Source organism: Uranotaenia lowii, chromosome 1, assembly GCF_029784155.1.
Source record: "Uranotaenia lowii strain MFRU-FL chromosome 1, ASM2978415v1, whole genome shotgun sequence".
Classification (NCBI taxonomy): Eukaryota; Metazoa; Arthropoda; class Insecta; order Diptera; family Culicidae; genus Uranotaenia; species Uranotaenia lowii.
Window position 1 is genome coordinate 61,054,517 of NC_073691.1, and position 13,060 is coordinate 61,067,576.

Consider the following 13,060-nt stretch of genomic DNA (forward strand, 5'->3'; position numbering starts at 1 on the left):
ATCGTATTTCTAAATTTTGTTATAATTGGAATTTTTGTAATTTTATTTTTGCTGTTTCTGTAATTTTTGTAAATTTTCAAAATTTTGAAATTTGTGTAATTTTTGTATTTGTTGTATTTTTGAAATTTTTGTGATTTTTGTGATTTCTGTTATTTTTGTAATTTTTGTGTTTTTTGTTATTATTATTATTAATATTTATTAAAGACCCTTTAACAATTGCGTGTTTTTTGTAATTTATGTAATTTTTGTAATTTTTGTAGTTCATGTAAATTTTTGTAACTTTTGTAATTTTTGTAGTTCATGTAAATTTTTGTAATTTTGGTAGCTTTGGTAATTTTGTAACTTTAGTAATTTTTGTAATTTTTGTAATTTTTATGATTTTTGTAATTTTCGTAATTTTTGTAATTTTTGTAATTTTTGTAACTTTTGTAATTTTTGTAATTTTTGTACTTTTTGTATATTTTGTAATTTTTGTAATTTTTGTATTTTTTGTAATTTTTGTAATTTTTGTAACTTTTGTGATTTTTGCTTTTTTTGTAATTTTTGTAATTTTTGTAATTTTTGTAATATTTGTAATTTTTGTAATTTTTGTAATTTTTGTAGTTTTTGTAATTTTTGTAATTTTTGTAATTTTTGTAATTTTTGTAATTTTTGTAATTTTTGTAATTTTTGTAATTTTTGTAATTTTTGTAATTTTTGTAATTTTTGTAATTTTTGTAATTTTTGTAATTTTTGTAATTTTTGCAATTTTTGTAATTTTTGTAATTTTTGTAATTTTTGTAATTTTTGTAATTTTTGTAATTTTTGTAATTTTTGTAATTTTTAATTTTTGTAATTTTTGTAATTTTTGTAATTTTTGTAATTTTTGTAATTTTTGTAATTTTTGTAATTTTTGTAATTTTTGTAATTTTTGTAATTTTTGTAATTTTTGTAATTTTTGTAATTTTTGTAATTTTTGTAATTTTTGTAATTTTTGTAATTTTTGTAATTTTTGTAATTTTTGTAATTTTTGTAATTTTTGTAATTTTTGTAATTTTTGTAATTTTTGTAATTTTGTAATTTTTGTAATTTTTGTAATTTTTGTAATTTTTGTATTTTTTGTAATTTTTGTAATTTTTGTAATTTTTGTAATTTTTGTAATTTTTGTAATTTTTGTAATTTTTGTAATTTTTGTAATTTTTGTAATTTTTGTAATTTTTGTAATTTTTGTAATTTTTGTAATTTTTGTAATTTTTGTAATTTTTGTAATTTTTGTAATTTTTCTAATTTTTGTAATTTTTGTAATTTTTGTAATTTTTGTAATTTTTGTAATTTTTGTAATTTTTGTAATTTTTGTAATTTTTGTAATTTTTGTAATTTTTGTAATTTTTGTAATTTTTGTAATTTATGTAATTTTTGTAATTTTTGTAATTTTTGTAATTTTTGTAATTTTTGTAAATTTTGTAATTTTTGTAATTTTTGTAATTTTTGTAATTTTTGTAATTTTTGTAATTTTTGTAATTTTTGTAATTTTTGTAGTTTTTGTAAATTTTGTAATTTTTGTAACTTTTGTGATTTTCGCTTTTTTTGTAATTATTGTCATTTTTGTAATTTTTGTAATATTTGTAATTTTTGAAGTTTTTGTATTTTTTGTAATTTTTGTAACTTTTGTGATTTTTGCTTATTTTGTAATTTTTGTAATTTTTGTAATTTTTGTGATTTTTGTAATTTTTGTAATTTTTGTAATTTTTGTAATTTTTGTAATTTTTGTAATTTTTGTAATTTTTGTAATTTTTGTAATTTTTGTAATTTTTGTAATTTTTGTAATTTTTGTAATTTTTGTAATTTTTGTAATTTTTGTAATTTTTGTAATTTTTGTAATTTTTGTAATTTTTGTTATTTTTGTAATTTTTGTAATTTTTGTAATTTTTGTAATTTTTGTAATTTTTGTAATTTTTGTAATTTTTGTAATTTTTGTAATTTTTGTAATTTTTGTAATTTTTGTAATTTTTGTAATTTTTGTAATTTTTGTAATTTTTGTAATTTTTGTAATTTTTCTAATTTTTGTAATTTTTCTAATTTTTGTAATTTTTGTAATTTTTGTAATTTTTGTAATTTTTGTAATTTTTGTAATTTTTGTAATTTTTGTAATTTTTGTAAATTTTGTAATTTTTGTAATTTTTGTAATTTTTGTAATTTTTGTAATTTTTGTAATTTTTGTAATTTTTGTAATTTTTGTAATTTTTGTAATTTTTGTAATTTTTGTAATTTTTGTAATTTTTGTAATTTTTGTGAATTTTGTAATTTTTGTAAATTTTGTAATTTTTGTAATTTTTGTAATTTTTGTAATTTTTGTAATTTTTGTAATTTTTTTAATTTTTGTAATTTTTGTAATTTTTGTAATTTTTGTAATTTTTGTAATTTTTGTAATTTTTGTAATTTTTGTGATTTTTGTAATTTTTGTAATTTTTGTAATTTTTGTAATTTTTGTAATTTTTGTAATTTTTGTAATTTTTGTATTTTTTGTAATTTTTGTAATTTTTGTAATTTTTGTAATTTTTGTAACTTTTGTAGTTTTTGTAATTTTTGTAATTTTTGTAATTTTTGTAATTTTTGTAATTTTTGTAATTTTTGTAATTTTGGAAACTTTATGAATTTTTGTTATTTTTGTAATTTTTGTGATTTTTGTAATTTTTGTTATTTTTGTTATTTTTGTAATTTTTGTGATTTTTGTAATTTTTGTACTTTTTGTATTTTTTGTAATTTTTGTTATTTTTGTAATTTTTGTAACTTTTGTGATTTTTGCTTTTTTTGTAATGTTTGTTATTTTTGTAATTTTTGTAATTTTTGTAATTTTTGTAATATTTGTAATTTTTGTAATTTTTGTAATTTTTGTAATTTTTGTAATTTTTGTAATTTTTGTAATTTTTGTAATTTTTGTAATTTTTGTAATTCTTGTAATTTTTGTAATTTTTGTAATTTTTGTAATTTTTGTAATTTTTGTAATTTTTGTAATTTTTGTAATTTTTGTAATTTTTGTAATTTTTGTAATTTTTGTAATTTTTGTAATTTTTGTAATTTTTGTAATTTTTGTAATTTTTGTAATTTTTGTAATTTTTGTAATTTTTGTAATTTTTGTAATTTTTGTAATTTTTGTAATTTTTGTAATTTTTGTAATTTTTGTAATTTTTGTAATTTTTGTAATTTTTGTTATTGTTGTAATTTTTGAAATTTTTGTAAATTTTGATATTTTTGTAAGTTTTGTTATTTTTGTAATTTTTGTAATTTTTGTAATTTTTGTAATTTTTGTAATTTTTGTAATTGTTGAGATTTTTGTTTTTTTGATATTTTTGTTACTTTTTAATTGTTGTAATTTTTGTATTTTTTTTTGTTTTTTGTTATTTTTGTAATTTTTTATTTTTTTTGTTATTTTGGTTTTTTCTTTGTAATTATTGTTAATTTTGTCTACTTGATTTTTTCTTTGTTTCATTAGGTTTTTTTCTTCATTTGTGAAAATTTTATTATATTATGTGTTTTTGAATATTTGGCATATTCGACATTTTTGTTATTTTTTGAAAGTATTTTAATTTTTTTTATCTCGTATTTATTGCCATTTTTTAATTTGGGTAATGATTATTACATTTCTGTCATTTTTGTTTATTGTCGAATGTGTCTTTTTTTATTATATATTTTTGGTAGTTTTTTTATTCGTCTTTGTCATCATAACAAATCTTTGTCATTTTGGTGATTTATTAACTTTTGTTATTTGTGTTAACAGATTATTATGTCCGATCGTACGAAAAACACGTGCTTCGATCCATCCATGTATCATTGTATAGATCAATGCAAAGTCAGCCTATCGACTTTGCTTCTTCTAGACAATAATACGATGTGGGACAAATGGTCTTGTGCGGCAAGAAGTTTTCTCAAATCACGCTCTTGGCTCATTTTCAACACCTTTCATGCTTCCTAATCTAATCTATCCGTCTATAATTTTCATTACTTTCATTTGAAATTCTTCCTGTTAGAATGTATACTTCACCGAAATGCCATTAATCATTAAATTAGAATTATATTAGAACTTTTGTTATTTTTGAATTTTTTTCATTTTTGAAGGTTTCTATCATGATGTTTTTATTGTATTTTTTGCCTGTTTACATTTTTTTAATGTTTTTATGAATATCTGTTTTTTTTTTGAAATTTTTGTTATCTATTTTTATTAAGTTATGTAATTTTTATAAATATAATATATTATATCTATATTTTTTTTGTGTTTATTTTTTGGCATTTTGATCATTTTTATCAATTTTTTTCTCCTCTTTGGTTGATTTAGTATTTTTTCCATCTGTGTAATTTTTGTCATTTTTAGAATTTTTGGATATTTACAACTAATTTTAGAAATTTTTTCATTATGTTTTTATTGTATTTTCTTCATTTTTGTGTTTTCTTTTATTTTGGTCTTTTTGGTAAACTTTGTCGTTTTTGTTTAATTTCCTTTTAGCCAGTCGTTTTTTTGTTATTTTAGCCTTTTTAAATTTTTTTATCATTGAATTTTCCGAATTATAAATTAGTATGTTAAAGTTTAGTTTTTATGTGTTATGTGTGATATTACCATGATAATATGCTTTATAACCACCAGACCAAAACAAAAGCGGGCAGTAAATTAATCAAATCTACACAAGACGTAACTGGAATCGAATATAAATATGTGCTGCAACCGCCTAAATGTAACCAAATTTTAAATTCGTTTTGCTTTTCGAAGAACAATAACTGAATATTATGTTTTTTTTCTAAAGGATATATAGATTTCCATTGATCAATAAATGATTTTCCACAATGGTTTTGGTTTTTAATCCATCACGATTTGTTTGCTCTGTTTATTTTGATTATATATCATAACGAACGATTACTAACTGATAATTTGTTTCAGTGCAGTCGCCTCGCCGCGACCGCCGCGACGCTGTTTGATCGACTTTTCAAAAGCTGTTGATCGATTCTCGTTCGTCCAGCCGCCGCCGATGCTGGATTTCGGATTTTCCAATCAGTTTTGCTTGTATCAAGTTAGGAACGAAACGGTTTCCAGTTAGGAACGAAACATTTCAACCGATTTTGAAACCATTTCATCAGCACAGCGCCATCTATGTTAAACGGAGAAAAGCTTTGTTATAATTAAAGCAGCAAATATTTAGCTAGCTATAAACATTATGGAGATAGAAAAATTACTTTGAACTATTATTTTAATACTTTTAAATTAGGAATAAATGCTGTGCGCGACTCAATAGCAGAGCATCAATCATTTATCGATGAATATCCATTACATCCGTAGATAGGTGGGAGCAAAAAAGAATAAAAATATTTTCTTGTTGAAAAAATTTTGTTCAAAAATCGGATTTTACTCCCCAAGCCACTATATCAGAAATGTTCGTGGGATTATACTGAACAACCGTAGATAGGTGGGAGTACCTGAATTATAAACAGATTCGAGTTATAGGGTTTGCAATAAAAAAAAATGATTTTTTGAAAAAAAAAAAAATAAGAATAAAAATATTTTCTTGTTGAAAAAATTTTGTTCAAAAATCGGATTTTACTCCCCAAGCCACTATATCAGAAATGTTCGTGGGATTATACTGAACAACCGTAGATAGGTGGGAGTACCTGAATTATAAACAGATTCGAGTTATAGGGTTTGCAATAAAAAAAATGATTTTTTGAAAAAAAAAAAATAAGAATAAAAATATTTTCTTGTTGAAAAAATTTTGTTCAAAAATCGGATTTTACTCCCCAAGCCACTATATCAGAAATGTTCGTGGGATTATACTGAACAACCGTAGATAGGTGGGAGTACCTGAATTATAAACAGATTCGAGTTATAGGGTTTGCAATAAAAAAAAATGATTTTTTGAAAAAAAAAAAATAAGAATAAAAATATTTTCTTGTTGAAAAAATTTTGTTCAAAAATCGGATTTTACTCCCCAAGCCACTATATCAGAAATGTTCGTGGGATTATACTGAACAACCGTAGATAGGTGGGAGTACCTGAATTATAAACAGATTCGAGTTATAGGGTTTGCAATAAAAAAATGATTTTTTGAAAAAAAAATTAAGAATAAAAATATTTTCTTGTTGAAAAAATTTTGTTCAAAAATCGGATTTTACTCCCCAAGCCACTATATCAGAAATGTTCGTGGGATTATACTGAACAACCGTAGATAGGTGGGAGTACCTGAATTATAAACAGATTCGAGTTATAGGGTTTGCAATAAAAAAATGATTTTTTGAAAAAAAAATTAAGAATAAAAATATTTTCTTGTTGAAAAAATTTTGTTCAAAAATCGGATTTTACTCCCCAAGCCACTATATCAGAAATGTTCGTGGGATTATACTGAACAACCGTAGATAGGTGGGAGTACCTGAATTATAAACAGATTCGAGTTATAGGGTTTGCAATAAAAAAAATGATTTTTTGAAAAAAAAAAAATAAGAATAAAAATATTTTCTTGTTGAAAAAATTTTGTTCAAAAATCGGATTTTACTCCCCAAGCCACTATATCAGAAATGTTCGTGGGATTATACTGAACAACCGTAGATAGGTGGGAGTACCTGAATTATAAACAGATTCGAGTTATAGGGTTTGCAATAAAAAAAATGATTTTTTGAAAAAAAAAAAATAAGAATAAAAATATTTTCTTGTTGAAAAAATTTTGTTCAAAAATCGGATTTTACTCCCCAAGCCACTATATCAGAAATGTTCGTGGGATTATACTGAACAACCGTAGATAGGTGGGAGTACCTGAATTATAAACAGATTCGAGTTATAGGGTTTGCAATAAAAAAAATGATTTTTTGAAAAAAAAAAAATAAGAATAAAAATATTTTCTTGTTGAAAAAATTTTGTTCAAAAATCGGATTTTACTCCCCAAGCCACTATATCAGAAATGTTCGTGGGATTATACTGAACAACCGTAGATAGGTGGGAGTACCTGAATTATAAACAGATTCGAGTTATAGGGTTTGCAATAAAAAAAAATGATTTTTTGAAAAAAAAAAAATAAGAATAAAAATATTTTCTTGTTGAAAAAATTTTGTTCAAAAATCGGATTTTACTCCCCAAGCCACTATATCAGAAATGTTCGTGGGATTATACTGAACAACCGTAGATAGGTGGGAGTACCTGAATTATAAACAGATTCGAGTTATAGGGTTTGCAATAAAAAAAAATGATTTTTTGAAAAAAAAAAAATAAGAATAAAAATATTTTCTTGTTGAAAAAATTTTGTTCAAAAATCGGATTTTACTCCCCAAGCCACTATATCAGAAATGTTCGTGGGATTATACTGAACAACCGTAGATAGGTGGGAGTACCTGAATTATAAACAGATTCGAGTTATAGGGTTTGCAATAAAAAAAATGATTTTTTGAAAAAAAAAAAATAAGAATAAAAATATTTTCTTGTTGAAAAAATTTTGTTCAAAAATCGGATTTTACTCCCCAAGCCACTATATCAGAAATGTTCGTGGGATTATACTGAACAACCGTAGATAGGTGGGAGTACCTGAATTATAAACAGATTCGAGTTATAGGGTTTGCAATAAAAAAAAATGATTTTTTGAAAAAAAAAAATAAGAATAAAAATATTTTCTTGTTGAAAAAATTTTGTTCAAAAATCGGATTTTACTCCCCAAGCCACTATATCAGAAATGTTCGTGGGATTATACTGAACAACCGTAGATAGGTGGGAGTACCTGAATTATAAACAGATTCGAGTTATAGGGTTTGCAATAAAAAAAATGATTTTTTGAAAAAAAAAATTAAGAATAAAAATATTTTCTTGTTGAAAAAATTTTGTTCAAAAATCGGATTTTACTCCCCAAGCCACTATATCAGAAATGTTCGTGGGATTATACTGAACAACCGTAGATAGGTGGGAGTACCTGAATTATAAACAGATTCGAGTTATAGGGTTTGCAATAAAAAAAAATGATTTTTTGAAAAAAAAAAAAATAAGAATAAAAATATTTTCTTGTTGAAAAAATTTTGTTCAAAAATCGGATTTTACTCCCCAAGCCACTATATCAGAAATGTTCGTGGGATTATACTGAACAACCGTAGATAGGTGGGAGTACCTGAATTATAAACAGATTCGAGTTATAGGGTTTGCAATAAAAAAAAATGATTTTTTGAAAAAAAAAAAAATAAGAATAAAAATATTTTCTTGTTGAAAAAATTTTGTTCAAAAATCGGATTTTACTCCCCAAGCCACTATATCAGAAATGTTCGTGGGATTATACTGAACAACCGTAGATAGGTGGGAGTACCTGAATTATAAACAGATTCGAGTTATAGGGTTTGCAATAAAAAAAATGATTTTTTGAAAAAAAAAAAATAAGAATAAAAATATTTTCTTGTTGAAAAAATTTTGTTCAAAAATCGGATTTTACTCCCCAAGCCACTATATCAGAAATGTTCGTGGGATTATACTGAACAACCGTAGATAGGTGGGAGTACCTGAATTATAAACAGATTCGAGTTATAGGGTTTGCAATAAAAAAAAATGATTTTTTGAAAAAAAAAAAATAAGAATAAAAATATTTTCTTGTTGAAAAAATTTTGTTCAAAAATCGGATTTTACTCCCCAAGCCACTATATCAGAAATGTTCGTGGGATTATACTGAACAACCGTAGATAGGTGGGAGTACCTGAATTATAAACAGATTCGAGTTATAGGGTTTGCAATAAAAAAATGATTTTTTGAAAAAAAAAATTAAGAATAAAAATATTTTCTTGTTGAAAAAATTTTGTTCAAAAATCGGATTTTACTCCCCAAGCCACTATATCAGAAATGTTCGTGGGATTATACTGAACAACCGTAGATAGGTGGGAGTACCTGAATTATAAACAGATTCGAGTTATAGGGTTTGCAATAAAAAAAATGATTTTTTGAAAAAAAAAAATAAGAATAAAAATATTTTCTTGTTGAAAAAATTTTGTTCAAAAAATCGGATTTTACTCCCCAAGCCACTATATCAGAAATGTTCGTGGGATTATACTGAACAACCGTAGATAGGTGGGAGTACCTGAATTATAAACAGATTCGAGTTATAGGGTTTGCAATAAAAAAAATGATTTTTTGAAAAAAAAAAAATAAGAATAAAAATATTTTCTTGTTGAAAAAATTTTGTTCAAAAATCGGATTTTACTCCCCAAGCCACTATATCAGAAATGTTCGTGGGATTATACTGAACAACCGTAGATAGGTGGGGAGTACCTGAATTATAAACAGATTCGAGTTATAGGGTTTGCAATAAAAAAAATGATTTTTTGAAAAAAAAAAAATAAGAATAAAAATATTTTCTTGTTGAAAAAATTTTGTTCAAAAATCGGATTTTACTCCCCAAGCCACTATATCAGAAATGTTCGTGGGATTATACTGAACAACCGTAGATAGGTGGGAGTACCTGAATTATAAACAGATTCGAGTTATAGGGTTTGCAATAAAAAAAATGATTTTTTTGAAAAAAAAAAAATAAGAATAAAAATATTTTCTTGTTGAAAAAATTTTGTTCAAAAATCGGATTTTACTCCCCAAGCCACTATATCAGAAATGTTCGTGGGATTATACTGAACAACCGTAGATAGGTGGGAGTACCTGAATTATAAACAGATTCGAGTTATAGGGTTTGCAATAAAAAAAATGATTTTTGAAAAAAAAAAAAATAAGAATAAAAATATTTTCTTGTTGAAAAAATTTTGTTCAAAAATCGGATTTTACTCCCCAAGCCACTATATCAGAAATGTTCGTGGGATTATACTGAACAACCGTAGATAGGTGGGAGTACCTGAATTATAAACAGATTCGAGTTATAGGGTTTGCAATAAAAAAAATGATTTTTTGAAAAAAAAAAAATAAGAATAAAAATATTTTCTTGTTGAAAAAAATTTTGTTCAAAAATCGGATTTTACTCCCCAAGCCACTATATCAGAAATGTTCGTGGGATTATACTGAACAACCGTAGATAGGTGGGAGTACCTGAATTATAAACAGATTCGAGTTATAGGGTTTGCAATAAAAAAAATGATTTTTTGAAAAAAAAAAAATAAGAATAAAAATATTTTCTTGTTGAAAAAATTTTGTTCAAAAATCGGATTTTACTCCCCAAGCCACTATATCAGAAATGTTCGTGGGATTATACTGAACAACCGTAGATAGGTGGGAGTACCTGAATTATAAACAGATTCGAGTTATAGGGTTTGCAATAAAAAAAATGATTTTTTGAAAAAAAAAAATAAGAATAAAAATATTTTCTTGTTGAAAAAATTTTGTTCAAAAATCGGATTTTACTCCCCAAGCCACTATATCAGAAATGTTCGTGGGATTATACTGAACAACCGTAGATAGGTGGGAGTACCTGAATTATAAACAGATTCGAGTTATAGGGTTTGCAATAAAAAAAATGATTTTTTGAAAAAAAAAAATAAGAATAAAAATATTTTCTTGTTGAAAAAATTTTGTTCAAAAATCGGATTTTACTCCCCAAGCCACTATATCAGAAATGTTCGTGGGATTATACTGAACAACCGTAGATAGGTGGGAGTACCTGAATTATAAACAGATTCGAGTTATAGGGTTTGCAATAAAAAAAATGATTTTTTGAAAAAAAAAAAATAAGAATAAAAATATTTTCTTGTTGAAAAAATTTTGTTCAAAAATCGGATTTTACTCCCCAAGCCACTATATCAGAAATGTTCGTGGGATTATACTGAACAACCGTAGATAGGTGGGAGTACCTGAATTATAAACAGATTCGAGTTATAGGGTTTGCAATAAAAAAAATGATTTTTTGAAAAAAAAAAAATAAGAATAAAAATATTTTCTTGTTGAAAAAATTTTGTTCAAAAATCGGATTTTACTCCCCAAGCCACTATATCAGAAATGTTCGTGGGATTATACTGAACAACCGTAGATAGGTGGGAGTACCTGAATTATAAACAGATTCGAGTTATAGGGTTTGCAATAAAAAAAATGATTTTTTGAAAAAAAAAAATAAGAATAAAAATATTTTCTTGTTGAAAAAATTTTGTTCAAAAATCGGATTTTACTCCCCAAGCCACTATATCAGAAATGTTCGTGGGATTATACTGAACAACCGTAGATAGGTGGGAGTACCTGAATTATAAACAGATTCGAGTTATAGGGTTTGCAATAAAAAAAATGATTTTTTGAAAAAAAAAATTAAGAATAAAAATATTTTCTTGTTGAAAAAATTTTGTTCAAAAATCGGATTTTACTCCCCAAGCCACTATATCAGAAATGTTCGTGGGATTATACTGAACAACCGTAGATAGGTGGGAGTACCTGAATTATAAACAGATTCGAGTTATAGGGTTTGCAATAAAAAAATGATTTTTTGAAAAAAAAAAAATAAGAATAAAAATATTTTCTTGTTGAAAAAATTTTGTTCAAAAATCGGATTTTACTCCCCAAGCCACTATATCAGAAATGTTCGTGGGATTATACTGAACAACCGTAGATAGGTGGGAGTACCTGAATTATAAACAGATTCGAGTTATAGGGTTTGCAATAAAAAAAATGATTTTTTGAAAAAAAAAAATAAGAATAAAAATATTTTCTTGTTGAAAAAATTTTGTTCAAAAATCGGATTTTACTCCCCAAGCCACTATATCAGAAATGTTCGTGGGATTATACTGAACAACCGTAGATAGGTGGGAGTACCTGAATTATAAACAGATTCGAGTTATAGGGTTTGCAATAAAAAAAATGATTTTTTGAAAAAAAAAAAAATAAGAATAAAAATATTTTCTTGTTGAAAAAATTTTGTTCAAAAATCGGATTTTACTCCCCAAGCCACTATATCAGAAATGTTCGTGGGATTATACTGAACAACCGTAGATAGGTGGGAGTACCTGAATTATAAACAGATTCGAGTTATAGGGTTTGCAATAAAAAAAATGATTTTTTGAAAAAAAAAAAATAAGAATAAAAATATTTTCTTGTTGAAAAAATTTTGTTCAAAAATCGGATTTTACTCCCCAAGCCACTATATCAGAAATGTTCGTGGGATTATACTGAACAACCGTAGATAGGTGGGAGTACCTGAATTATAAACAGATTCGAGTTATAGGGTTTGCAATAAAAAAAAATGATTTTTTGAAAAAAAAAAAATAAGAATAAAAATATTTTCTTGTTGAAAAAATTTTGTTCAAAAATCGGATTTTACTCCCCAAGCCACTATATCAGAAATGTTCGTGGGATTATACTGAACAACCGTAGATAGGTGGGAGTACCTGAATTATAAACAGATTCGAGTTATAGGGTTTGCAATAAAAAAAAATGATTTTTTGAAAAAAAAAAAATAAGAATAAAAATATTTTCTTGTTGAAAAAATTTTGTTCAAAAATCGGATTTTACTCCCCAAGCCACTATATCAGAAATGTTCGTGGGATTATACTGAACAACCGTAGATAGGTGGGAGTACCTGAATTATAAACAGATTCGAGTTATAGGGTTTGCAATAAAAAAAAATGATTTTTTGAAAAAAAAAAATAAGAATAAAAATATTTTCTTGTTGAAAAAATTTTGTTCAAAAATCGGATTTTACTCCCCAAGCCACTATATCAGAAATGTTCGTGGGATTATACTGAACAACCGTAGATAGGTGGGAGTACCTGAATTATAAACAGATTCGAGTTATAGGGTTTGCAATAAAAAAAATGATTTTTTGAAAAAAAAAAATAAGAATAAAAATATTTTCTTGTTGAAAAAATTTTGTTCAAAAATCGGATTTTACTCCCCAAGCCACTATATCAGAAATGTTCGTGGGATTATACTGAACAACCGTAGATAGGTGGGAGTACCTGAATTATAAACAGATTCGAGTTATAGGGTTTGCAATAAAAAAAATGATTTTTTGAAAAAAAAAATTAAGAATAAAAATATTTTCTTGTTGAAAAAATTTTGTTCAAAAATCGGATTTTACTCCCCAAGCCACTATATCAGAAATGTTCGTGGGATTATACTGAACAACCGTAGATAGGTGGGAGTACCTGAATTATAAACAGATTC

General features: G+C 24.4%; 1 protein-coding gene across 1 annotated transcript in view; it reads left to right on the top strand.

Moving 5' to 3' along the window:
- Positions 1-13,060, top strand: part of LOC129749690 (dopamine receptor 2-like) — a 660,001-nt gene that overhangs the window by 618,189 nt on the left and 28,752 nt on the right. The gene's annotated exons all lie outside the window — the stretch shown is intronic.